We start from the raw sequence: 26,112 nt of genomic DNA on the forward strand, positions 1-26,112 counted from the left end.
GACTTGGGAGTCATTTTTCCCAGCACCCCCATTTCCAAAAGGCCTCAAACAGACTTTTGCTTTATCCTGCATTGAGTGGTTATATATCCAGTTGTAGAACAAAATGACTAATGTTCATCATACAAGTTTCATCTTTAATCTCCATGAATTAATCCTGTAATTCGGTTGTGAAGAGCATAATTATATTCCATTCTTTGGGTGCTAAAGTGTTAATATGTTTAATGTAATCCTCTTTTACAGGATACAGAGGTGACTGCAAGAAACGTTGGTAGGGGAGTGGAGAGATGAAACAGAGAAAGGAAGGAAGCCAGAAAAGGGTGTGCTATCAGAAGTGGTTACCACCATGGGCACTTGGATCTCAATACCACCAGGAGCTCTGCGATACTGTGTAGATTAACGCACTTCAGTTACCCATTCAAGGAGCAAAGGAGCCAAGAAATTCGTAGGAAATTCACAGAACAGCTCCCTTTAACCATTGGCTGCAAAGCTTCTCAGGAAGCTTCCAGCTGCCATACCTGTGAGTAGAACAGTCTTTGGCAGCATGAGAGAGCCCCCAGAAGAAGAAATAGCAGGTGTTGGCCATGAAAAGTTAGGACAACAGGCACAGAAATTGTAAGAGCCAAAGAGATATGAGTGGAACCCAAAGAGTGTCTGCTACAGCCCTTAAGGGAGACCCTACTACTATCCCCTCTTTACCAGTGAGCAGACATGGAATTCACTCTTCCAACAGACAATTCTAGCCAATATTTCCCCCTTGGAAGCATGCCAGTCAGGAGCAGGTAGACGAGACTCCTTCAAGAGACGGGGACATGGAGGGTACATTGTCAGCCATGGGAGGATGCACTGGGCGTCTATTTGTCCCCAAGTTAAGCATCAGCAACGCATCAGTGGGCATCAGCATATAGGACTTTGATGCAGTGATGTCTATGCTCTTTTACATCATCAGAGATGGGAGACAGCACAGTGAGCTGAGTTAGGAAAGAAGAAAAATGACAAATACCACATGACAACCAGAAAGGTCACCATGAAGGACTAGTGAAGTGAGCTACCACCCCACAAAGACTTTTTTTTTTTAATTTATTTATTTTTGGCTGCATGGGGTCTTTGTTGCTGCATGCGGGCTTTCTCTAGTTGCGGCGAGCAGGGGCTACTCTTCGTTTTGGTGCGCGGGCTTCTCATTGCAGTGGCTTCTCTTGTTGCGGAGCACAGGCTCTAGGCGTGCGGGCTTCAGTAGTTGTGGTGCGCAGGCTCGACAGTTGTGGCACATGGGCTTAGTTGCTCCGAGGCATGTGGGATTTTCCCAGGCCAGGGCTTGAACCCGTGTCCCCTGCACTGGCAGGCGGACTCTGAACCACTGCGCCACGAGGGAAGCCCCCGCACCAAAGACTTTTGATACTGTCTCACGAAAAAGTGAGGTTGCATACATTTCCCTATTTGTGACAGTTTAGAGTGACCCAACTTTTAGCCACGAGTGACAGAAATTAAACATTGAAGGTGCACTGAGTTTCCAGAAATCCTTTCCCTTTCTCCACTGAAGTTTGTAACAATAACTCAAGATGACATAGATCAATTACCAAACTATTAAATGTCAGTTAACATCTTTGGAAACTGAATACAAAATGAACCAACTAACGCTGCCTTGTTATAACCCCATTGTGTATAAAAATTAAGTTTATATGCTTAATGAATGTATGAAAATATAATTACCAAGTTATTGCTCTTGTAGAAGTGATTCATAATCGTATCATTGACTTTTCCACTCTGTTCTTGAGTTATTAAGCTGGAATATTTCTGCACTTCTAAGAAGAGGAAGAGACATGAAATCTCTCTCTCTACATGCACGCACCAAGGAAAGGCCACAGGAGCACACAGTGAGAAGGCAGCCATCTACAAACCAGGAAGACAGCCCCCTGCAGGAACCAAAGCTGCCAGCACCTTGGTCTTGGCCTTCCCAGCTTCCAGAACTGGGAGAAACAAATATCTGTTGTTTAAGCCACCTATGGTATTTCGTTTTAGCAACCTAAGTGACCAAGACACTCCCCTACTGGACTCTAAAACACCTGGGAATTGGGCACTGTCATTATTCACTCTTTATTTCTAGTCCCCAGAGCAGATCCTGGACAATAGTAGGTGTTTGTGAACGAATGAGGGACCTACTTCTGTGGTTGAATATGATTTTCTTCTTTATTTTAGGACAGCACATAGAACTGAGTGCTCATATTAAGAAAAATAGATGAGTTCAAATCTTGGACCCACCACTGGTTAATTAAACAACCATGATCAAGTCACTTGACTTCTCTGAATATCAATTTTCTTAACTGTAAAATGGTGGTTATCTTTGCTTGGGTTCCTCAAAGTTGGACCTTTCGATAAGGACTTAGACACAGGTGATTTGCTGTGGCAGGTGAGGAAATGGAGAAAGTGAGACAGAGAAGGGAAAAAAAGCCAATGAAGCATGTGTTAAATAACAAATGCTGGAGAGGGTGTGGAGAAAAGCGAACCCTCCCACACTGTTGCTGGGAGTGTAAATTGATTCAGCCATTATTGAGAACAGTATGGAGGTTTATCAAAAAACTAAAAATAGAGTTGCCGTATGATCCAGCAATCCCACTCCTGGGCATATATTCGGAGAAAACCATAATTCAAAGAGATACATGCACCCCAATGTTCATAGCAACACTATTTACAATAGCCAGGACATGGAAGCCATCTAAATGTCCATTGACAGATGAATGGATAAAGATTTTATATATATATAAAGGAATGTTACTCAGCCATTAAAAAAGAATGAAATAATGCCATTTGCAGCAACACGGATGGATGGACCTAGAGATTGTCATACTGAGTGAAGTAAGTCAGAGAAAGAGAAATATTGTATGATATCACTTATATGTGGAATCCTTAAAAAAAAACCAATACAAATGAAGTTATTTACAAAACAGAAACAAACTCACAGACTAGAGAATGAACTTATGGTTGCCAGGGGGAAAGGGTTGGGGGGAGGGGAGGGAGAGTTAGGGAGTCTGGGATTGACATGTACACTCTGCTATATTTTTTTTAGGTGCTTTATGAACATTTATTGAATGAATGCTAAATACCTATTAATACTTTAGCCAAATAAAATATAAACAGAAAATAAACACATGCTCCCTCTAATCACAGACATGCATTTATAAGTCTGCAAAATCACTTCCAGTTCTTTTTTTTTTTAACATCTTTATTGGAGTATAATTGCTTTACATTGTTGCGTTAGTTGCTGCTGTATAACAAAGTGAATCAGCTATACGTATACATATATCCCCATATCCCCTCCCTCTTTCATCTCCCTCCCACCCTCCCTATCCCACCCCTCTAGGTGGTCACACAGCACCGAGCTGATCTCCCTGTGCTATGCAGCTACTTCCCACTAGCTATCTATTTTACATTTGGTAGTGTATATATGTCCATGCCACTCTCTCACTTCATCCCAGCTTGCCCTTCCCCCTCCCCGTGTCCTCAGGTCCATTCTCTACGTCTGCATCTTTATTCCTGTCCTGCCCCTAGGTTCTTCAGACCTTTTTTTTATTAGATTCCATATATATATAAAATGGATAACCAACAAGGACCTGCTGTATAGCACAGGGAACTCTGCTCAATATTACGTAACAAACTAAATGGGGAAATAATTTGAAAAAGAATAAATACATGTATATGTATAACCGAATCACTTTGCTGTATACCTGAAACTAACACAACACTGTTAATCAACTATACTCCAATATAAAATTAAAAGTAAAAAACAAATAAAATAATAAAATAAAATATACAGCTGCTGAGATTACGTTTCATTCTAGGGAGACATAATCTGCCTTCCTGTAACTTCCACTCTCTCACCCTAATTTTGCCCTTTGAATGAACAAAAAGAATTCTAACTTCTCTTTCATATCGCAGTCCTTCAAATACTTGATGACATGTCCCCTTTTCCCAAACCTATGCATCCCTGGTTTCTTGTCAATGCCCCAGACTGAAGAGTTTCATCCACGTAGTAGTTGAACACATGACATTCGATTTGGGGTCCTCAGATCAAGGGTGTAGGATATAGTGTTGTGTAGGAACTCTGGCATCCTTCAGATCTGAGTTCAAATTTTAACACTACCAGTTGTGTGACCTGGGGTAACTTATCTTCCCTAAACACACTATCTGTAGAACGAAAGTCGTCATGCTTATCTCACTGGAAGCTACCGTGGGCATTTAATAAAAGTCATTATCTTCCTTTGACCTTACTGACCTTTTCTCCTCCACGTTGCCACTAAGCCACATCACTCTGCTCCATGCCACCACCTGGACATGTGAGGTTTCAATCTAGAAAAAGAATGAGGCCAAAAGAAATACCCAGGTCACCCAGGCCACTGCACAGAGAATGTAGCCCAAAGGGGCCACTCTGGGCCTCCCTCCCTCTCCTTTCAGCAGCTCAGAGTTAAACAGCTATCCCTGCTCCTACAAAGCAAGAGTAAGACTGCTCACTTGTTCACCTGATGAACAAAGGGACTGATTATCCAAGAAAGGGAAGTGTCACCCACAGAAATCAATACAGATGAGGCTTTGAAAAAGGCTGGCTGGCTGCATATTAGGTATTGATCCCACTTGTTTTTCCAGTTATTGTTCTGCTTGCCACCTGCAGAGGACACTTCCAATCTCCTCCTAACACCAAACAAGACAAGAAAGCTCAGCCCAGAACAGACTCGGTGCATGACGACTGCAGGACATAAAGGAATTCCCAGAACCTGTGTCCAGAAAACCAGGAACACAGGGAACAGAGATCCCCACACCACTCCCAATACTGTGTGACAACTCAGGATTGAGTGGAGGATTCAAACAGAACTGACTGGCCCTGGTGTGAAGCCCAGTCTTGATACCTCCTTCATGGGACTCTGAGATGCCCAGAAAAAAATTAGGAAGAGGAGACAAGGCTTTTACATCAATGTCTGTTAATCCTCTATGAAAGAAACTTAGCACATAAAAACAATAGCCTGGATTAAAACCTATATGGATACAGTAAGGAAACAATAAAAGAACATTGTTTTGCTTAACAAATTGGAAAAGGTTTTTTCAAAATAATATGGAGTGAGAGCAAGTGTCCAAAGAAAGGGAAGGAGTGAATAACTTTTCTGGAGGACAATTCGACAATACATTTCAAAAGCTGTAAAATTAATCACACACTTTGAACCAATAATTCCACTTCTAGGAACTGACCTGAAAATGTAATTAAGAATGTGTGTAAAGCTCTTGGTACAAGTTAAAAGGAACATGCCCTTTCTGGGGTACAGAGTCAGGGCAGAAGGAAGGCTGGTTGTGAAGCCCAGCCTGGTGGGGGGCATTACAATGACCAGCTCCAGGATGCTGGATCCAGATGCAGGATGAGGGTCCAGACCCACCACAGAGGAAAACCATATCAAGGCCATGAGATCCTTGGCTACTCAATAAACATGTAGCCATCACTGCGTTAGGAATGTGGAGAAGACCCCATCCTTGCCCAAGGGACACTTTATTAAAGGGGACACAGGCTTAATAAAATGGATAACTGCAACCTGCTATAGAAGCAACCATGGAAAATCAAGGTGGGTGGACACAAAGACAAGGGGGTTAACTCCACATGGTGGGTCAGTAAAGCTCCTTCAGGATATGACTCATGAACTGAGTCTGGAAAATGAGTAGGATTTAGCAAAGAAGACAAATGGGGAAAGAACATTCTAAGGTGTAAGAAAACATTCATGGGAGGAGGTAGAACCGATGGCAGAGTAGGAGGACCCTGAGCTTGCCACCCCCAACAAATACATCAAAACTACAACTGCATATAGAGCAACTCACTCTGAGAACAACCTAACACTAGCAAAACGGATCTTCTACAACCAACAATCTAAAGAAAGAACCACAGAGAGTCCGGTAGGAGGGGAGGAGAAGTGATCTAGTTGGGACCCACATCCCTGGTGGGTGACCCAGAAGAGGAGGGGGATATCACAGGCTCAGGGATCATCTGTAAGAAGTGAGGGGTTTGAGTCCCACATTGAACACCCCAGTCCTGGGGTCCAATACCAGTGAGACAAGCTCCCTGGGCTGGTTTGAAAACCTGTGGGGCTTACTGGAGGGCTGTGGGAAACTAAGACTCCACTCTTGAAGAGCCCACACACAGATGTGCTTGCTCCCAGTCCCAGAGCAGGGGTAGCAAACTGAAAACTGCCTGGTGCTCTGGTCGGCCAGCCAGGACCAGCAGGACCCCCAACCCGCACTGGGCTCTGGCTCCAGCCTCTCGGCCCTAACCTCAGCTAAAGCAGTGATGCAGTGACCATGATCTTCCCAGGGAGAAGGTGTGGGTCACTCTGGACCACTACTCCAGCCCCCCAAGCCCTGGACCTGCCCCAGGGAAAAGGCAACGACCACCATCCAGCTGAGGACAAGCCACAACTGATACTGGGCTTCAGCTCCAGCCCCTCCAGCTCCTACCAAGGACCCCACCCCCTACGAAGGTGGCAACCTCCATCATGCCAGGGGAGAAGATCTGGTTCACACCTGGCCCCAGCTCTATCCCCACAGCCTCCAGCCCTAACCCCCACCAAGTCAACGGCAGCCAGTGTACCCCAGGAGAAGGCACAGCCCACCTCACTTCAGATACAGCTGTCCCACCAAAGCCACTGGGCACACACAGACTGCACAGAGACAATCCCACACAAGGGCACGCCTTTAAGACCAGCACAGGTAACTGTTTTGCCTAGTTTCGTAGAGATGGAGAAAGTCAAACAAAATGAGAAGGCAGAGGAATATGTTCCAAAGGAAGGAACAAAATAAAACCTTAGAAAAAAATGCCTAATGAAACAGAAATAAGTACTTTATCTGATAAAGAATTCAAAGCAATGGTCATAAAAATGCTCACTGAGTTCAGGAAAAGAATAGAGGAACACAGTGAGAACTTCAACCAAGAACTAGAAAGTATAAAAAAGAACCAATCAGAGCTGAAGAATACAATAACTGAAGTGAAAAATACACTAGAAGAAATTAACAGCAGATTAGGTGATACAGAAGAAAGCATAAGCAATCAGGAAGATAGGAAAATGGAAATCACCCAATCAGAAGAGCAAACATATATATATATATATATATATACACACACACACACATATATATATACACATTTATATATATTTATATATTTTAATATATATTCATAGTTATATATAGTTATATATATACTTATATATTTATATTTACTTTTTTTAATAAGGATAGTTTAAGGGACCTTTAGGACACAACATCAAGCACACTATTCACATTATAGGGGTCACATAAGGAAAAGAGAGAGAAAGGGGCAGAAAACTTATTTTGATGAAATAATGGCTGAAAACTTCCCTAACCTGAAGAAAGAAACAGACATCCAGGTCCAAGAAGTACAGAGAGTCCCAAACAAGATGAATCCAAAGAGACCCACACCAAGACATATGATATTTTAAATTGCAAAAGTTAAACATAAAGAGAGAAGTTTAAAGGCAGGAAGAGAAAAACAGTGTTTCATACAACAGAACTCCTATAAGGCTATCACCTGATTATTCAGCACAAACTTTGCAAGCCAGAAGGGAGTGGCATGATATATTTAAAGTGCTGTGGGGGGAAAAACCTACAACCAAGGATACTATACCCAGCAAGCTTATCATTCAGAACTGAAGGAAAGATAAAGAGTTTCCCAGACAAGCAAAAACTAAATCATCACCACTAAATCAGCCCTACAAGAAATATTAAAGGGTCTTCTTTAAGCAAAAAAGAAAAGGCCATAACAAGAAATAAGAAAATACATGAAGGAAAAAAATCTCACTGGTAAAGGTAAATATACAACAAAGGCAGTGAATCAACCACTTAAACTAGTACAAAAATTAAAGGACAATAATTGTAAGGTCAACTATAACTACAATACACAGTTAAAGGATACACATAAAGATGTAAAATATGATACCAAAATATAAAATGTGAAAGGAGAGAGTAAAACATTACAGATAAATGGAAATATATTTTGTGTCCATGGATTAGAAGGATTAATAGTGTTAAAATGTCCATACTACCCAAATCAATATAAAGTGTCACTGCAATCCCTATTAAAATACCAATGGCATTTCTCACAGAATTAGAACAAATAATCCTAAAAGTTGTATAGAACCACAATAAACAGCCAAAGCAATCTTGAGTAAAAAGAACAAAGCTGGAGGTATCACCCTCCCTGACTTCAGACTATACTACAAAGCTACAGTGATCAAAACAGTATGGCACTGACACAAAAACAGATACATAGATCAATGGAACACAATAGAGAGTCCAGAAATAAACCTATAAACATATGGTCAATTAATCTACAACAAAGGAGGCAAAAATATACAATAAGGAAAATAGAGTCTCTTCAATAAGTGGTGCTGGGAAAACTGGACAGCTACATGTAAAAGAATGAAACTGGAAGTTTTCCCATACCATATACAAAAATTAGCTTAAAACAAATTAAAGACTTAAATGTAAGGTTTGAAACCATAAAACTCCTAGAAGAAAACATAAGCAGTACGATCTTAAACGTTGGTCTTAGTAGTATTTATTGGATCTGCCTCCTCAGGCAAGGGCAACAACAGCAAAAATAAACAATGGGACCTAATCAAATATAAAAGCTTTTGCACAGTGAAGGAAGCCATAAACAAAACAGACAGGCAAGCTACTGAATGGGAAAAGATATTTATAAGTGATATAGCTGATAAAGGGTTAATATCCAAAATACATAAAGAACTCATAAAACTCAATGTCAAAAAAAATGTAATTTAAAAAATAGGCAGATGACCTGAACAAGCACTTTTCCAAAGACATGCACATGGCCAACAGGCCCATGAAAAGATGTTCAACATCACTAATCATCAGGGAAATGCAAATCAAAACCATAATGAGATAACAGCTCACACCTTGCAGAATGGCTACTGTCAAAAAGACTACAAATAAGAAGTGTTCATGAAGATATGGAAAAAAGGGAACCCTTGTGCACTGTTGGTGGGAATGTAAATTGGTACAGCCACTATGTAAAACAGTATGGAAGTTCCTCAAAAAATGTAACTACCATACAATCCAGCAATTCCACTCCTGGGTATTTATCCAAAGAAAACAAAAACACTAATTCAAGAAGATATATACACCACAATGTTCATAGCAGCATTATTAACAACAGCCAAGATATGGAAGCAAGTGTCCATCAACAGATGAATGGATTAAGAAGATGTGGTATGTATATATACATATACATGCAATGGAATACTAGTCAACCATAAAAAATGAAAATTTGCCATTTGCGACAATGTGCATTGACCTAGAGGGTATTATGTCTAAGTGAAATAAGTCAGACAGAGAAAGACAGATACTGCATGTTTTCACTTATATGTGGAAACTTAAAAATAAAACAAATAAACAAACATAACAAACAGAAACAGATTCACACATACAGAGACCAAAACTACCAGTTACCTCAGGGGAGTGGGGGTGGGGGCGGGAAATAGGTCAAGGGTATTAAGATGTACAAACTACTAGGTATAAAATAAATAAATTACAAGGATATAATGTAGAGCACAGGGTACATAGTCAACGTTTTATAATAACTTTGTATGGAGTGTAATCTATAAAAATATGGAATTATTATGTTTATACTTGAAACTACTATAATATTATAATTCAGTTATATTTCAATAAAAAATTTTAAGAAAATAGTAATGAGCATAGAATAGATTCACAACAAGTGGGATATGTTAATGATAACAGCTACAACAATTGATACTTTTTACTTGGCAGATACATTTTGTAAGGTTATGTTTCCTGTGTATAACTAATATATGGATATTTATGCCATAAGATTCAAAATTATTTTTCTGGTCATAACGAGTGAAACTGAATTGTGCTCTTTTGAACTTAAATCAAATCGTTTTATAAAAAGAAAAGGAAAGCACACACTCATGGAAGTGCATGCATCTTGGGAAGAGATGAGAGCTACATTTGGAGAGCAGGAAAAAGCAGAACATGGGGTCCTAAAATAGGCACAATGGGAAACCTGTGTCACGATAACCCAAGATGGGTTTTCAATACAAGAGACATGGAAGCCAAAACAGTGGGTGATGCTTTCCTTTAAAAACAAAGTCAAGTGCCTTGAACTTCTGACCCAGGTGTTCTTTCTGCCTGTTTCCTCACTATATTCCTTCACAAAATAAAATTCATTGAAAAGCTAAAACTCTAAAAAATACTTATGGAATATCTCTTGCTTCCAGGACCGTTTGAGGCTGCTCTGATTAGAAAACTCACTCTTACCAATCTACTTTACTCTTCTTACCCTTGAAAATATGGGCCCCTATCATCTTTGCAGGCCAATATTCTTATGAGACATAATCACTGAGTCCATTTATTCTACATTGAGTACACTCTTTAACACCTAGTACAGAAATCTGGTAAGACCACCCTTTGGGAAATCTGGTAATATAATATATGACTGTTTGCAGTTTTTGTTGCCCTTTCCTCTGTATATAGGAACTGGCCATTGACTACATAAGATTAGTATATATCTCTAGTTATTTATGCTCATGTAGAATCAGTCCCTAATACTATCAATATGAGGGTCGGGTCAACAGAATGAATATAATTTTCACTGGGGAACAAAACAGGATACGGTCTAGCCATCTTTCTTTTTGACTTGTATTTCAGTAATTTAAATCTGCCTTTGGGTGAAATAGACATATATCTACTAGGTACCGAGGGCAAAAAGATAGACATTCTTTTGTAAATTGATAATGTGGTTTTGATGTCACCATACTAAGAGCTCTTATTGTACAACTGTCCCTGCTGAAATCACTGACAGCAAAAATAACTTAATATCAACTGTTCCAAATCAAAGCCATTCTTTTGGTAACTACCAATAGCTTTTGGTAGTTATTCCCACAAATAACCAGAATCATTAAAGCAAGGGATCACAATTATTTCCTCCCTGTATCCACATCATTTTTCAGTGTCACTTTGAAGCTCTATCATCAAGAGATAGAGTCTGTTCTTTCACTCTTTGAATCTAGGTTGGCCTGGCACCTTGCATTTATCAAAGGAATGTGGGACGGGAACTTGGGTGTCAATAGATTCTATATGGGAATCCTACATGTCTTTGGCAGTCTCTTTGAAAAAAAACACCGAAAATATAACTGCCATACAACCTAGCAATTATACAACTGGGCATTAATCCAAGAGAAGTAAAAATTTACATTCACATAAAAATATACATGCAAAAGTTTATGGAGGTTTTATTTATGATAGACAAAAACTGGAAACAACCCAGAGGTCCTTCAATGAGTCAACAGCTATACAAACTGTGACACATCCATACCATGGAATACTACTCAACAATAACAAAGAATAACACACCAAGACACATATCAATCAAACTATCAAAAATTAAATACAAAGAAAAAATATTAAAAGCAGCAAGGGAAAAACACCAAATAACATATAAGGGAATCCCCATAAGGTTAACAACTGATCTTTCAGCAGAAACTCTGCAAGCCACAAGACAGTGGCAGGACATATTTAAAGTGCTGAAGGAGAAAACCCTACAACCAAGATCACTCTACCAGGCAAGGATCTCATTCAGATTCTATGGAGAAACTAAAACCTTTAGGGACAAGCAAAAGCTAAGAGAATTCAGCACTACCAAACCAGCTTTATAACAAATGTTAAAGGAACCTCTCTAGGCAGGAAACATAAGAGAAGGAAAAGACCTATAATAACAAATCCAAAACAATTAAGAAAATGGTAATAGGAACATACATATCGATAACTACCTTAGATGTAAATGGATTAAATACTCCAACCAAAAGACATAGACTGGCTGAATGGATACAAAAATAAGAACCGTATATATGCTGTCTACAAGCGACACACTTCCGACCTAGGGACACATACAGACTGAAAGTGAGGGGATGGAAAAAGATATTCCATGCAAGTGGAAATAAAAAGAAAGATGGAGTAGCAATTCTCATATCAGACAAAATAGACTTTAAAATAAAGACTATTACAAGAGACAAAGAAGGACACTAAATAATGATCAAGGGATCAATCCAAGAAGAAGATATAACAATTGTAAATATTTATGCACCCAGCATAGGAGAACCTCAATACATAAGGTAAATGCTAACAGCCATAAAAGGGGAAATCAACAGAAACACAACCACAGTAGGGGACTTTAACACCCCACTTTCACCAATGGACAGATCATCCAAAATGAAACTAAATAAGGAAAAACAAGCTTTAAATGATACATTAAACAAGATAGACTTAATTGATATTTATAGGACGTTCCATCCAAAAACAACAGAATACACATTCTTCTCAAGTGCTCATGGAACATTCTCCAGGATAGATCATATCTTGGGTCACAAACCAAGTCTTGGTAAATTTAACAAAATTGAAATCATATCAAGTATCTTTTTCGACCACAAAGCTATGAGACTAGATATGAATTATAGGAAAAGATCTGTAAAAAATACAAACACATGGAGGCTAAACAACACACACTTAATAACGAAGTGATCACTGAAGAAATCAAAGAGGAAATCAAAAAATACCTAGAAACAAATAACAGTGAAAACACGACAACCCAAAACCTATGGGATGCAGCGAAAGCAGTTCTAAGAGGGAAGTTTATAGCAATACAATCCTACCTCAAGAAACAAGAAACATCTCAAATAAATAACCTAACCTTACACCTTAGCAATTAGAGAAAGAAAAACAAAAAACCCCAAAGTTAGCAGAAGAAAAGAAATCATAAAGATCAGATCAGAAATATATGAAAAAAAAAGGAAACAATGGCAAAGATCAATAAAACTGAAAGCTGGTTCTTTGAGAAGATAAACAAAATTGATAAACCATAAGCCAGACTCGTCAAGAAAAAAAGGGAGAAGACTCAAATCAATAGAATTAGAAATGAAAAAGGAGAAGTAACAACAGACACTGCAGAAATACAAAGGATCATGAGAGATTACTACAAGCAACTCTATGCCAATAAAATGCACAACCTGGAAGAAATGGAAAAATTCGCAAAAAGCACAAACTTCCAAGATTGAACCAGGAAGAAATAGAAGACATAAACAGACCAATCAAAAGCACTGAAATTGAGACTGTGATTATAAATCTTCCAACAAACAAAAGCCCAAGACCGGATGGCTTCACAGGCAAATTGTATCAAACATTTAGAGAAGAGCTAACACCTATCCTTCTCAAACTCTTGCAAAATATAGCAGAGGGAGGAACACTCCCAAACTCATTCTACGAGGCCACCAACACCCTGATACCAAAACCAGACAAAGATGTCACAAAGAAAGAAAACTACAGGCCAATGTCAGATGAACATAGATATAAAAATCCTCAACAAAATACTAGCAAACAGAATCTAACAGCACATTAAAAGGATCATACACCATGATCAAGTGGGGTTTATCCCAGGAATGCAAGGATTCTTCAATATACACAAATCAAACAATGTGATACACCATTATTAACAAATTGAAGGATAAAAACCATATGATCAACTCAATAGATGTAGAAAAAGCTTTCGACAAAATTCAACATCCATTTATGATTAAAAACTCTCCAGAAAGTAGGCATAGAGGGAACCTACCTCAACATAATAAAGGCCATATATGACAAACCCACAGCCAACATCATTCTCAATGGTGAAAAACTGAAGCCATTTCCTCTAAGATCGGGAACAAGACAAGGTTGCCCACTCTCACCACTATTATTCAACACAGTTTTGGAAGTTTTAGCCACATCAATCAGAGAAGAAAAAGAAATAAAAGGAATCCATATCAGAAAAGAACAGGTAAAACTGTCAGTGTTTGCAGATGACATGATACTATACATAGAGAATCCTAAAGATGCTACCAGAAAACTACTAGAGCTAATCAGTGAATTTGGTAGTGTAGCAGGATACAGAATTAATGCACAGAAATCTCTTGTATTCCTATACACTAATGATGAAAAATCTGAAAGAGAAATTAATAATAGTAAATGGGAAACACTCCCATTTACTATTACAACAAAAATAATAAAATATCTAGGAACAAACCTACCTAAAGAGACAAAAGACCAGCATGCAGAAAACTATAAGACACTGATGAAAGAAATTAAATATGATACAAACAGATGGAGAGATATACCATGTTCTTGGATTGGAAGAATCAATATTGTGAAAATGACTATATTACCCAAAGCAATCTACAGATTCAATGCAATCCCTATCAAATTACCAATGGCATTTTTCACAGAACCAGAACAAAAAATTTCACAGTTTGTATGGCAACACAAAAGACCCCAAATACCAAAGCAATCTTGAGAAAGCAAAACGGAGTAGGAGGAATCAGGCTCCCTGACTTCAGACTATACTACAAAGCTACAGTAATCAAGACAGTATGGTACTGTTGCAAAAACAGAAATATAGATCAATGGAACAGCATACAAAGCCCAGAGATAAACCGACGCACATATGGTCACCTTATTTTTGATAAAAGAGGCAAGAATATACAATGGAGAAAAGACAGCCTCTTCAACAAGTGGTGCTGGGAAAACTGGACAGCTATACATAAAACAGTGAAATTAGAACACTCCCTAACACAACAATAAACTCAGAATGGATTAAAGACCTAAATGTAAGGCCAGAAACTATCAAACTCTTAGAGGAAAACATAGGCAGAACACTCTATGACATAAATCACAGCAAGATCCTTTTTGACCCACCTCCTAGAGTAATGGAAATAAAAACAAAAATAAACAAATGGGACCTAATGAAACTTCAAAGCTTTTGCACAGCAAAGGAAACCATAAACAAGACCAAAAGACAACCCTCAGAATGGGAGAAAATATTTGCAAATGAAGCAACTGACAAAGGATTAATCTCCAAAATTTACAGGCAGCTCATGCAGCTCAATATCAAAAAACAAACAACCCAATCCAAAAATGGGCAGATGATCCAAATAGACATTTCTCCAAAGAACATATACAGACTGCCAACAAACACATGAAAGAATGCTCAACATCACTAATCATTAGAGAAATGAAAATCAAAGCTACAATGAGATATCACCTCACACCAGTCAGAATGGCCATCATCAAAAAAATCTATAAACAATAAATGCTGGAGAGGGTGTAGAGAAAAGGGAACCCTCTTGCACTGTTGGTGGGAATGTAAATTGATACAGCCACTATGGAGAAAAGTATGGAGGTTCCTTAAAAAACTAAAAATAGAAATCCACATGATGCAGCAATCCCAGTACTAGGCATATACCCTGAGAAAACTATAATTCAAAAAAGTCATGTACCACAATGTTAATTGCAGCTCTATTTACAATAGCCAGGACATGGAAGCAACCTTAATGTCCATCAAGAGATGAACGGATAAAGAAGATGTGGCACATACATACAATGTAATATTACTCAGCCATAAAAAGAAACGAAATTGAGTTATTTGTAATGAGGTGGATGGACCTAGAGTCTGTCATACAGAGTGAAGTAAGTCAGAAAGAGAAAAACAAATACCGTATGCTAACACATACATATGGAATCTAAAAAAAAAAAATGGTTATGAAGAACCTACGGGCAGGACAGGAATAAAGACACAGACGTAGAGAATCAATTTGAGGACACGGGGAGGGGTAAGGGTAAGCTGGGACGAAGTGAGAGAGTGGCAGTGACATGGACTTATATATACTACCAAATGTAAAAAACTAGCTATTGGGAAGCACTGCATAGCACAGGGAGATCAGCTCAGTGCTTTGTGACCACCTAGAGGGGTGGCATAGGGAGGATGGGAGGAAGATGCAAGAGGGAGGAGATATGGGGATATATGTATATGTATAGCTGATTCGCTTTGTTATAAAGCAGAAACTAACACACTGTTGTAAAGCAATGATACTCCAATAAAGATATTAATAAATAAATAATAGTAAAAAATAACAACGATTATTAATTCATGTAACAACCTTAATGACTCTCTAGTGAATTATACTCAGTGCATAAAGTCAATCCCAAAGTATTACATAATTTATGGTTCCATTTATATAACATTCTTAAAATGACAAAATTATAGAAATTGAGAACAGATTAGTGGTTGCCAGGGATAAAGGAAGGGATGAGGGAAGGAGGGAAGTGGACATGGTTATAAAATAAATGGATTTTTGAAAGAAACAAAAATACTAACTCAAAAAGATACCCCAATACTCAAAAAGATACACCCCAATGTTCACAGCAGCATTATTTAAAATTGCCAAGATATGGAAGCAATGTAAGTGTCCATCAACAGATGAATGCATAAAGAAAATGTGGTTATATAGACAATGGAATATTACTCAGCCATAAAAGAGAATGAAATTTTGCCATTTGAAGCAACACAGATGGACTTGGAGGACATTATGCTAAGTGAAATAAGTCAGATGGAGAAAGACAAATATCATATAATATCACTCATATGTGTAATCTAAAAAATACAACAAACTAGTGAATATAACAAAAAAGAAACAGACTCACAGATACAGAAAACAAACTAGTTCTTACCAGTGGGGAGAAGGAAGGGGGGAGGGGCAGAATAGGGGGAGGGGATTAATAAACTACAAGGATATATTGTACAACACGGGGAGTATAGCTGATATTTTATAATAACTATAAATGGAGTATAACCTTTAAAACTGTGAATCACTATATTGTCCACCTGTAACATATAATATTGTACATCAACTAGACTTCAATTTAAAAAAGAGAAAAAAATGGATGGATCTTTGTGGTGTTGGACATGTATCAAGGTCAGTATCCTGGTTGTAGCATTGTACTATAGTTTTGTAAGCCATTACCACGGGAAACTGGATACAGTGTTCACGGATCTCTCTGTATTATTTCTTGCAACTGCATATAAATCTACAATCATCTCAAACTAATCATTTCAATTTAAAAAATGAAATAAAAGAACATGGCAGAAGTGATGCCGCGCCAATGCCAAGACAAGGTCTCAAGACTTCATAGTTTCTTATTGGAACCCTGACCAGACCCCGTGTGAACAACACTCAGTCCGCTGGAGGATGAGAGACCACGTGAAACAAAAGAAAGCATCCCAACTGAAGCCATCCCAGACCCGTCGGCTCCCAGCCCGCCTAGCAGTCAACTGCAGACACATGACTGAGCCCAGCAGAGACCAGAAAAAAGGCTCACTGGGCCCTGCATACCTGTAAACTGTGAGCTAAGTAAACGCTTGTCAATTTTAGACACTAAAGTACTGGGTACTTTGTTACGTAATAAAAGTTAACTCATACAAGTCAACGCAACTCCTACACGTGAATGCAATTTACATATTTCAAAACCAGTTTATCTTGGAAGATTCCCTAGAAAGTTATTTTGTTTAAAGTTAGATGTTTTGAAATCTCTTATGTCTGAATTGGACATTTCATAAGCCCCATGTTTACAATCGCGTAAAATTATAAGGGTGGTCTAAGACCCTTGACCCTGCCAATAGGAATGTCCTAGGCTTACCTCACTAGGGAGGGGGGCCGCCTTTTATTTAGGCCTGGATCCTTGAAAAGATCCTGCACCTTCATTAGAGTTCATCAGGCTGCCCCAGCCCAGTGGACAGTCGAAAGCACACAGCTCTGTCCTTAATGAGCTTCATAAAATCGTCACTTCCCAAATAATTGACTTCCAACTCACTGCCACTCAGTCATTATCAAGAGCGCAGTATTTGTGGAAGAGCGTCTGAAGGCTACAGCACCCATTCTATCCTCCTGGTATTCTAAGTGACATCCCTGAGTTAGGCCACATCATCAGAGAATGAAAGGACCATGCTGATTCGGCCCTCAAAGAATTGCTTTTATTGAACTTCACTTTGGCATCCAGCCCACTTTCCTATCCTATGGGACTTAAGGAAAAGCCCGTGAAATCCAGTATTGTCTTTGATCTGATGATAGGGCTAGGGGCCTTATCCAGCATGCCTTCATTGTTAGGACGAGCGGTGTAACTCTCCTGAGGGGCTGGTCTGTGTTTCCTCCATGGTTCCTGTGGTTCATGTCACTGACATGCCTTCCCACTTGTCTGGGCAGCTCAGAGCCAAGAGATTCTTGTAAAACAGTGTGTGGCTCAGATCCAGGCATCATCAGACTACCTTCTCACCTGTAGCTTCTCTGCCTGCCATCTACCTCAGATCTGAACTGATGGCCTGGACCAAGGGGGTCATCTCAGTGGCCCTGGAGGCAGAGTTATGAGGAATCACATGGGTCTAAGCTTACACATTCAGCCTTGTTCACCTGGTGAGTTACCCACCAAGCAAATCAGCCATGGGCTTTCAGGCATGGAGGAAGTGGAGGGGGAGATAGGGAAATCTGCCATGGTTAAGTCCCTCAATATAGCAGGAATTATGTATATGCTATTTATCCTCAAAACAACTCGGCGAGTTGGCAATTATCATCTGCATTATCCAGATGAGGAACATGAGCGTCAGAGAAACGGTGACTCCCCTAGAAATTGCACAGCTGATTGGCAGCAAAGCCAGGAGGCAAACTTGAGTCTAATTCTGAAGTCCATGTTCTTTCCTCTAACCTAGGATTGGCAAGCCAGGACCCATAGACCCAACCCAGCCTGCCCCCTGTTTTCGTAAATAAAGCCTGATTGTAGCACAGCCACACCCACTCGTTTACATATTGTCTGTGGCTGCTTGCACATGGCAATAGCAGAGTTGAGTAGCGGCCCGCTGCAGAGACCACGTGACCTAGTATCTTCACTATACATTCCTTTACAGAGAACGTTTGCTGACCATTGCTTGAAGCAAAGCACTCTAGACAAATGACCCTTCTGTCTTAAAGAAGAGTCATCAGAATCACCTGCGGGGGGGTGGTGGGGCGGGTGTTCTTAGAAATGCAGATTTCCAGGCCCCCTTATGCCTCCCAAGTTAGACACCTCCAGGTTGGAAGCCTGAATCTGCACTTTTAACACACACTCCCCTCCCCCACACCACCACCACCGCCACCAAGTGCTTCTGACAGCCCCTGCAGTTCAGGAACTACAGCCCAGCCCAGGGACTTAATGTCCCCAACAGCCCTTGACCTGACTGTAGGTTTGCAAACTTGGGAGCTTCCAGGGTGAAATCTGCAACTAGTCCTTGTACACAGAGGGTAAGGAGAGACCGCCCCAGACTGGCAGGTGGCAAGGCAACTTATACACGAGGCTTGTCTTGGGCGCTGCAAGATGGTGGATCTCCTTCCCCACCCACCAGAATCTTAAAGCTTATGTCGAGGCCTTAGCGGGGCTCAGTCACACACCACCATCCAGATGATCTAAACACACACTACTCTCTCAAGGCTGTGTCCTTGGAACAGCTCCCATTGTGGGAACAGTGGGCAGAACGCACATTCCAAGGACAGGGGAGGGGTGAGGAGCCTCTAATTGCCCGGGTCCAGCTCAAGGGTCAACCTACAGTCATGTCCTCTCAGGGACCTTCTCCAATACTGATGGGCATTAAGAGATAACTACCCCAGCTCCCTTGTTCCTTGGGGGAGGGAGAGCAACAATGAGGCTTGTTCTGCACTGGCTCCCAGAGACCCCAGCAGGGCCGAGCCCCAGCTGCCCACAGTGGTAATTTTCTCAACCCTGCACCCTTTACTGCCATCTTTCCCCCCATCCCCCGTCTCGCTTTCCCTCCCCTACTGGTGCTTCTGGGATCACTTCCTAAACACAGTCCTTGGCCTCGAATCCTCTCAGGCTCTGCTCCTGGGAGGCCCCCTCAAAAGAGACAAGAGCCAGAGACAATGAGATAATTATGAATCTTGGTTAGATTTTAAAATGCCATAGATACAAGTAATAATCGTCGCATTCCCACCAGGGATCATATTCTGTGTTCGCCCCAGAAAGGGCACAGGGTAGGAAAGAGTGAGGGGCAGGATGAGGAACCAAGCTGCAGAAACGAGTGAGATATGGTCCCCACCTCACACAGAGTTGACAATTTAGTTGGGGCCAGGGGAGCTGACCTACGATAACACAGAGAAATAGAGAAAGCAGGAAACAGAAGATGCATCAAGCCAGCCTTAGGTCTCCAGATTAGACCTTTGCATTTTCCACTAGGAGCAGGGGCCACCAGCAGCCACTGCTCCTGAAGTGGAGGTCCTCCAAGCCTCCTGGGTCTGAAGACAGCAAAGTCTATAAGATGTTTCCACAGGTCATTATTATGTTTCACCTTCAAAAGAGCCTTATAGGGGCTTCCCTGGTGGCGCAGTGGTTGGGAGTCCGCCTGCCGAGGCAGCGGACACGGGTTCGTGCCCCGGTCCAGGAAGATCCCACATGCCACGGAGCGGCTGGGCCCGTGATACGTGGCTGCTGAGCCTGCGCGTCCAGAGCCTGTGCTCCGCAACGGGAGAGGCCGCAACAGTGAGAGGCCCGCGTACCGCAAAAAAAATAAATAAAAGAGCCTTATTGGTAAATGGGAATAGTATTATCGTCGTTCATGCCATTTTTCATGTCAGGGAAACATGAGAGGTCCAAACGTGTACAAGTCAGAGCACAACTAGCTCACAAGTCCTGCTGCTGCTCTGTGTTGCCGCAGACTTAGCTAAGGGTTGAAGTCAGCCAGGACCCCATGCTTCTAGGAGTCTTCTTGGCTAAGCTAAACTGTTGATTTCTGCTGAGGGAATACATAAGACACCACCCTGGCCCCAGCCAGCTCTGAACCCCGGGGAGGGGCACATCTCCAGGAGGAAGGGTTCCTGGCGGCTCAAGTCTGAGCCCAGCTGAGAATGGAGACTCAGTCTCCACCTCAGGAAGAGGGATTTTCCCAGCTCATCTCCTAACCTCACCTACCAAAGCTCGTGTTTTCTACCTCTTTACCTGCACACCCCCAGTCTGGCCTGGCCCCTCTACTCCCAGCAGACACCTCCTGCCCCCAGGGAACCAGAGGGATAGCAGAATTCTGGTTTCCATATCAACACCGCCAGGTTCACAAGGCAACGAGGGCCTGCCTTTTCACTCAGCTCAGTGTAACTGTCGGTGGCCACGGTAATTTCAAGTCAGCCTATGAGGTGAATTTGCCTGCTGCTTTCTCTGCACAGAAGCCCCCAGCATGGAAGAAAGGTGAGTCATCAGCCCAAACCACCCCATTAAGCCAGGTTCAAATCCGGTGGTCCTGAGTTTTCCCACTCACACCTGAGGAGGCCCATTAAATGGTTCATCATCTAAAAATCAATCCACGATCTCTGCGTAGCTCATGGGCAGCGTCGGAGGGTGCATGTAACTTCCAGCCTTAGCCAGCATGTGCTGATACTCCAGTAAGGGCTGGGGCTCCCCAAGTCCTCTCTCTCCACCCTGCCCCCAGGTTAAAGGGGGGTGGGCAGGAAGGGGAGACACAGGCACCAGCTCCAAGGAGGGAGCCAGGCAGTTAGACCTGTACGGGTGGTTGGTTATCAGGAAACACTGGTCCTTGTGTCCAACTTCCAGTTCAGAGGGAGTTTTGTTTTGTTTTGTTTTGTTTTTTTGCGGTACGCGGGCCTCTCACTGTTGCAGCCTCTCCCGTTGCGGAGCACAGGTTCCGGACGCGCAGGCCCAGCGGCCATGGCTCACGGGCCCAGCCGCTCCGCGGCATGTGGGATCCTCCCGGACCGGGGCACGAACCCGCGTCCCCTGCATCAGCAGGCGGGCTCTCAACCACTGCACCACCAGGGGAGCCCCAGAGGGAGTTTTGACAGCCTCCTTGGTACCTATCAGAGCCGCGTCCTGAGAGGCAAGAGTGGTCTTCCCAACAGGAGTACCCTGCCCTCCCCAAGCCTTCAAACACTTGCTCCAAGGTCTGCCTTATAATGAGATCTTATTCACTGCCAGAGTCTCAATTAAAAGACCCCTCATCTCTGATGCTGGCCCTGCTTGGGGGCTCCGGAGACACTGGCTGCTCTACTGCTCCGCAGCTAAAGTCTGGGATGCCTGCCAGTGTGATGCTCTGAAGGAGGGTGGCTGGTGCAGATTCCTGCCCATGTTCAGGTAAGTGCATGCTCACGGGCGGACGGGTCAGTTACTGGCAGCCAAGGTTAGGGGAGGGCTTTCAGCATAATTTTTAATCCATTGCATTTGGACAACATATTAAAACGTTTACTATGTGGATGGCACATTCCAACATCCTTATTAGAACAAGTGGACCAACAAAGGAGCAAGAGAGCAACTGCCAGCATTGAATTGAATTGAGCACTTTCTACATATTATATTATCTAATCCTAACCACCACCCTATGAAGTAGACTGTTTTTTACAGGTAAGGAAATAAGGTTCAGAAGAGGGAAGTGACTCACCCAGGGTCACACAGCCAGGAAGCAGTGCTGCTGGAATTTGAACCCAGAACTCTGCGACTCCAAATCCCGTCTTGGTAATACTGTTCCATGCTGCCTAAACCTGGAAGAGAAAGTTAAAAGGCAATTTTAAAGGCAGCAGTCCACACGCAACCACCCTGCACAGGGGATTGGTCAGATTAAAGAGTCTCTCGCATTAAAGGAGATGGGGACAGGGAAAGATGGGAAGTTTGCAGTAAAAAGTGAACCAGAGGGCTTCCCTGGTGGCACAGTGGTTGAGAGTCCGCCTGCCAATGCAGGGGACACGTGTTCGTGCCCCGGTCCGGGAAGATCCCACGTGCCGCGGAGCGGCTGGGCCCGTGAGCCATGGCCGCTGAGCCTGCGCGTCTGGAGCCTGTGCTCCGCAACGCGAGAGGCCCACGTACCGCAAAAAAAAAAAAAAAAAAAAAAAAAAAAGTTAACCAGAGCCACCTGAAAACCTCAGTGTCACTAAGATGGGATTTCTCTAATCAGAATAAGGGTGCAGACAGGAAAAGTCCAGGATGAGGAGTGACAGTAGTAGGCTGTGATTTCACCTGTCGAATTCAAGCTATCGGTGTAATTAATTTTTGTTGGTCCAGAGCCTCGGGAGTTTCGCAGGTGAAATCTGAAACCCGTCCGCATTCAAGGGCAGACCGCAGAAGGAGGTGGCCACTCCAGACTGGCAGGAAGCAGATTTAATAAGCAAGGAAACTTACTTAGGAGCCTTGTCTCCAGCGCGGCAAGATCTCTGAACCCGCCCATCAGAATCTTAAATGTTTAAATAGAGGCCTTAATGGGGTTCAGCCACGTACACCGTCCAGATGGTCTCAACACCTTACTCTCTCAGGGCTGCATCCTTGAAAATGGCTCCCACAGTGGGAATGGCTGGCGGAACTTACATTCCAAGGACGGAGGGGGGAGGGGGGAGGGGGAGGAGCCTCTGATTGCCCTGGTCCAGCTCACAAGTCAACCTGCGGTCATGTCCTCTTCCTGACCTCCTCCAACACCATGGAACTCTCCATCTGCCCACGACTGTTATGTGAGTGAAAAGTAAACACCTGGCAGTACCAGCGAGGGGGTCTGGAGTCAGGGTGCTCACTTAGCCTGCATGACCACTGAGAAATTGGGGTCTGGGCTCACGCCATGCCTGTTGGAACTGGGGCGGCTGGGGACAGTGCTGGAGAGCGGTTGTCCAGCAAGGCCACAGTGAAATGGGGGGAGGACACAGCCCATAAAGGTGACATGTGTAGGAATCAAGGCAGAGGAGCTGGTCTGTATAATCAGGAGACTGGTTGCACACAGGGGAGATGGGAAAAGAACTGACCAGATTGGGCATAAGGCAAGCCAGGTTTCTCGCTGTCAGAGAAGGAACATACAAATATGGAAAGGAGGGAGGCTAGGAACTAGATTGGAACTGGAGATGTCACCATGAACTCACAATGCTTAATGTCTACAAATGAATGTATGACCAGAGTTTAATCGTGAAGAAACAACAAACGGAATAATCTGAGAAACATTCTAGAAAGTATAATCTGAGTAACATTCTAGAAAGTATCTGGCCTGTGCTCCTTACAAATGTCAAAGGTATGAAAGACAAAGATATGAAAGACAAAAAACTGAGGGACTATTCCAGACTGAAGTGGACTAAAGAGATGTGACAACTAAATGCAATGCAGGATCCTGGACCAGAAACACAAGGGTGCTTATAAAGGATGTTTATTGAGGTAATTGGCAAGATTTGAATGAATCTGTGGATTGCATAGTACTACTGTATCAATGTTAATGTCATTGTTTTTATATTTCTACTGGGGTCAGGTAAAATAGTCTTTGTTTGGGGAAAATACACACTGAAGTATTGCAATATTTAGAAGTAATTAGCCATGCTATCTGCGCTTACTCTCAAATGGTTCAGAAAAGTATACAGAGAGACACAGAGAAAAAGAATAAGGCAAATATGATAAAATAGTAACAACCGGAGAATCAGATTAAGAGTATACAGAAATGCTTTGTTCAATTCTTGCAACTTTTCTATAAATTTTAAATTATATATTAAAAATTTGTAGAGACATTTTATTGTGTTCATTACTGCAGCCTAGCCTACACTAGCTAATATAGTAATGTAACTTTTCTAATAGGAGTTACAGTGTATCACTAACATAATAAATATTTATTGAGAGCCCTCTGTGTGCTAGGCACTGTGCAAGGGATATAGAACTAAAGAGGACAGGCATGGTCCCTGCCCTCCTGGAGCTTCCAGTGAGATAAGGTAGATATTAAACAAATTATATAATTTGTATCGCAGTTATGGTAAGTGTTGGGAGAAGGCTTTACAACAGGGTGATCTAATCTCATCTGGGAGTGTCAGGGAAGTTTTCTCCAAAGAAATGGTGTTTAACAATTAAAGGAAGTTATCCCAGGTAAAAGACATTGACTGCAGTTGAAATAGGAGTGCTTAAGTGTTCAATATCCTATCATGATATTTGCAAGGTCCTGGACCTCCCCAAATGAAACTATTATTTTCTCATGAAAATGTTAAGAAAATGTCAGTGCTTACTCTGAGTCCACCCAAAGATTGTCCTTGATATTGGAATAATTTTAAATTCCCTGATTCTATCCTCACCACATTATAATGTATTATTTATACTGCAACCAGAGAATTCTTTTGAAAACACTGATAAGACAATCTCTCCCTCAGCTTCAAACCCTCCAAAGATTTTCCGTCTGTATCTGTTATCTATCGCCTCAATAATACTAGATAGCAAACAACCACAAAACCCCAGTGGGATATAACCACCAATATGAGAGGTTCTGCTGATTGGGTTGGGCTCAGCTGATCTTGATTGGGTTCAGGCAATATACCCAAGGGGTCAGCTGCACGTTGTTAGATCCCTCAGCTGGGATATTGGATTGCCCCAGCCACTGCTCCATAGTTCCATCCTCCAGCAGGCTGGCCAAGGCAGAGGAGCAAGAGGGAGTAAGCCTAATCAGGCAAGTGTTTCTCAAGCCTGCAGTTGAATTCTGTTTGCTAACATACCATTGTTGAAAGCAAGTGGCACGGCCAAGCCCAGAATCATATGGAAAGGCAGTGCTAATGATGCCAAAATCTTGGCTCTCTGTGCACCGGTGCTGAAAAGAAATAAGGAGACAGTTCTGGAGGAACGAGGAAAACGGCTTTAATCTTTGCCTGGCAAAGGGAGTAACACAGCAAGCTAGCATCTCAAGAACTGTGCCCCTCCCTTCCCTGGGGAATAGGGAAAACTTATATAGCCTGGGTCTCGTGGTCTGGGGTAGGTATAAGGCTCAAATTAATGAAGGTCTTGCATTTCTTTCTTCTGAAAATTCATGGCCAAAGCTGGCATCAGGTGGCTCAGCAACTGGGTCTGATTTCCCTGAAGTTATCAGCCATGACCTTCTTTCTGAGATGAAGAGTGCTACAAGGGAGTATAGGGGGAGAAGAAATGCCAGGTGCAAAGGGTAATTCACATGGAGTCAGAGGGTAATCAGCTTTGTGAAGGACAAGTCTAGCTACAAGTGTTTGTTAGTAGTAACAGCCTAAGAATAATCAAGATTGCTTAACTCTTACAGGCCTGTTTATGTTGTTTCCCCAGCCTGTTCACTGGTTCCTTATTTTTCTTGTTTATCAGAAAAGTCTCATTTCTGTTTTCGCTGCAACAGATTCCCCACTGCTAGTTCATTCCCTCCATATCAATGGAGGAAGGGAAATGGGC

The 26,112-nt window shown here is 42.0% G+C and overlaps 1 long non-coding RNA gene across 1 annotated transcript in view; it reads right to left on the reverse strand.

The window, feature by feature from the left end:
• Positions 1–23,236, reverse strand: part of LOC307197722 — a 238,969-nt gene extending 215,733 nt beyond the window's left edge. The window contains exons 1-2 of the long non-coding RNA XR_013831490.1: positions 23,101–23,236; positions 22,367–22,466 (exon numbers count right to left, since the gene is read on the reverse strand). This is a non-coding gene — a long non-coding RNA (uncharacterized lncRNA). The remainder of the gene's footprint in view (positions 1–22,366; positions 22,467–23,100) is intronic.
• Between the last annotated feature and the right edge of the window lie 2,876 nt (positions 23,237–26,112).

This window comes from Stenella coeruleoalba (assembly GCF_951394435.1).
Source record: "Stenella coeruleoalba genome assembly, chromosome: 15".
Taxonomy (NCBI): Eukaryota; Metazoa; Chordata; class Mammalia; order Artiodactyla; family Delphinidae; genus Stenella; species Stenella coeruleoalba.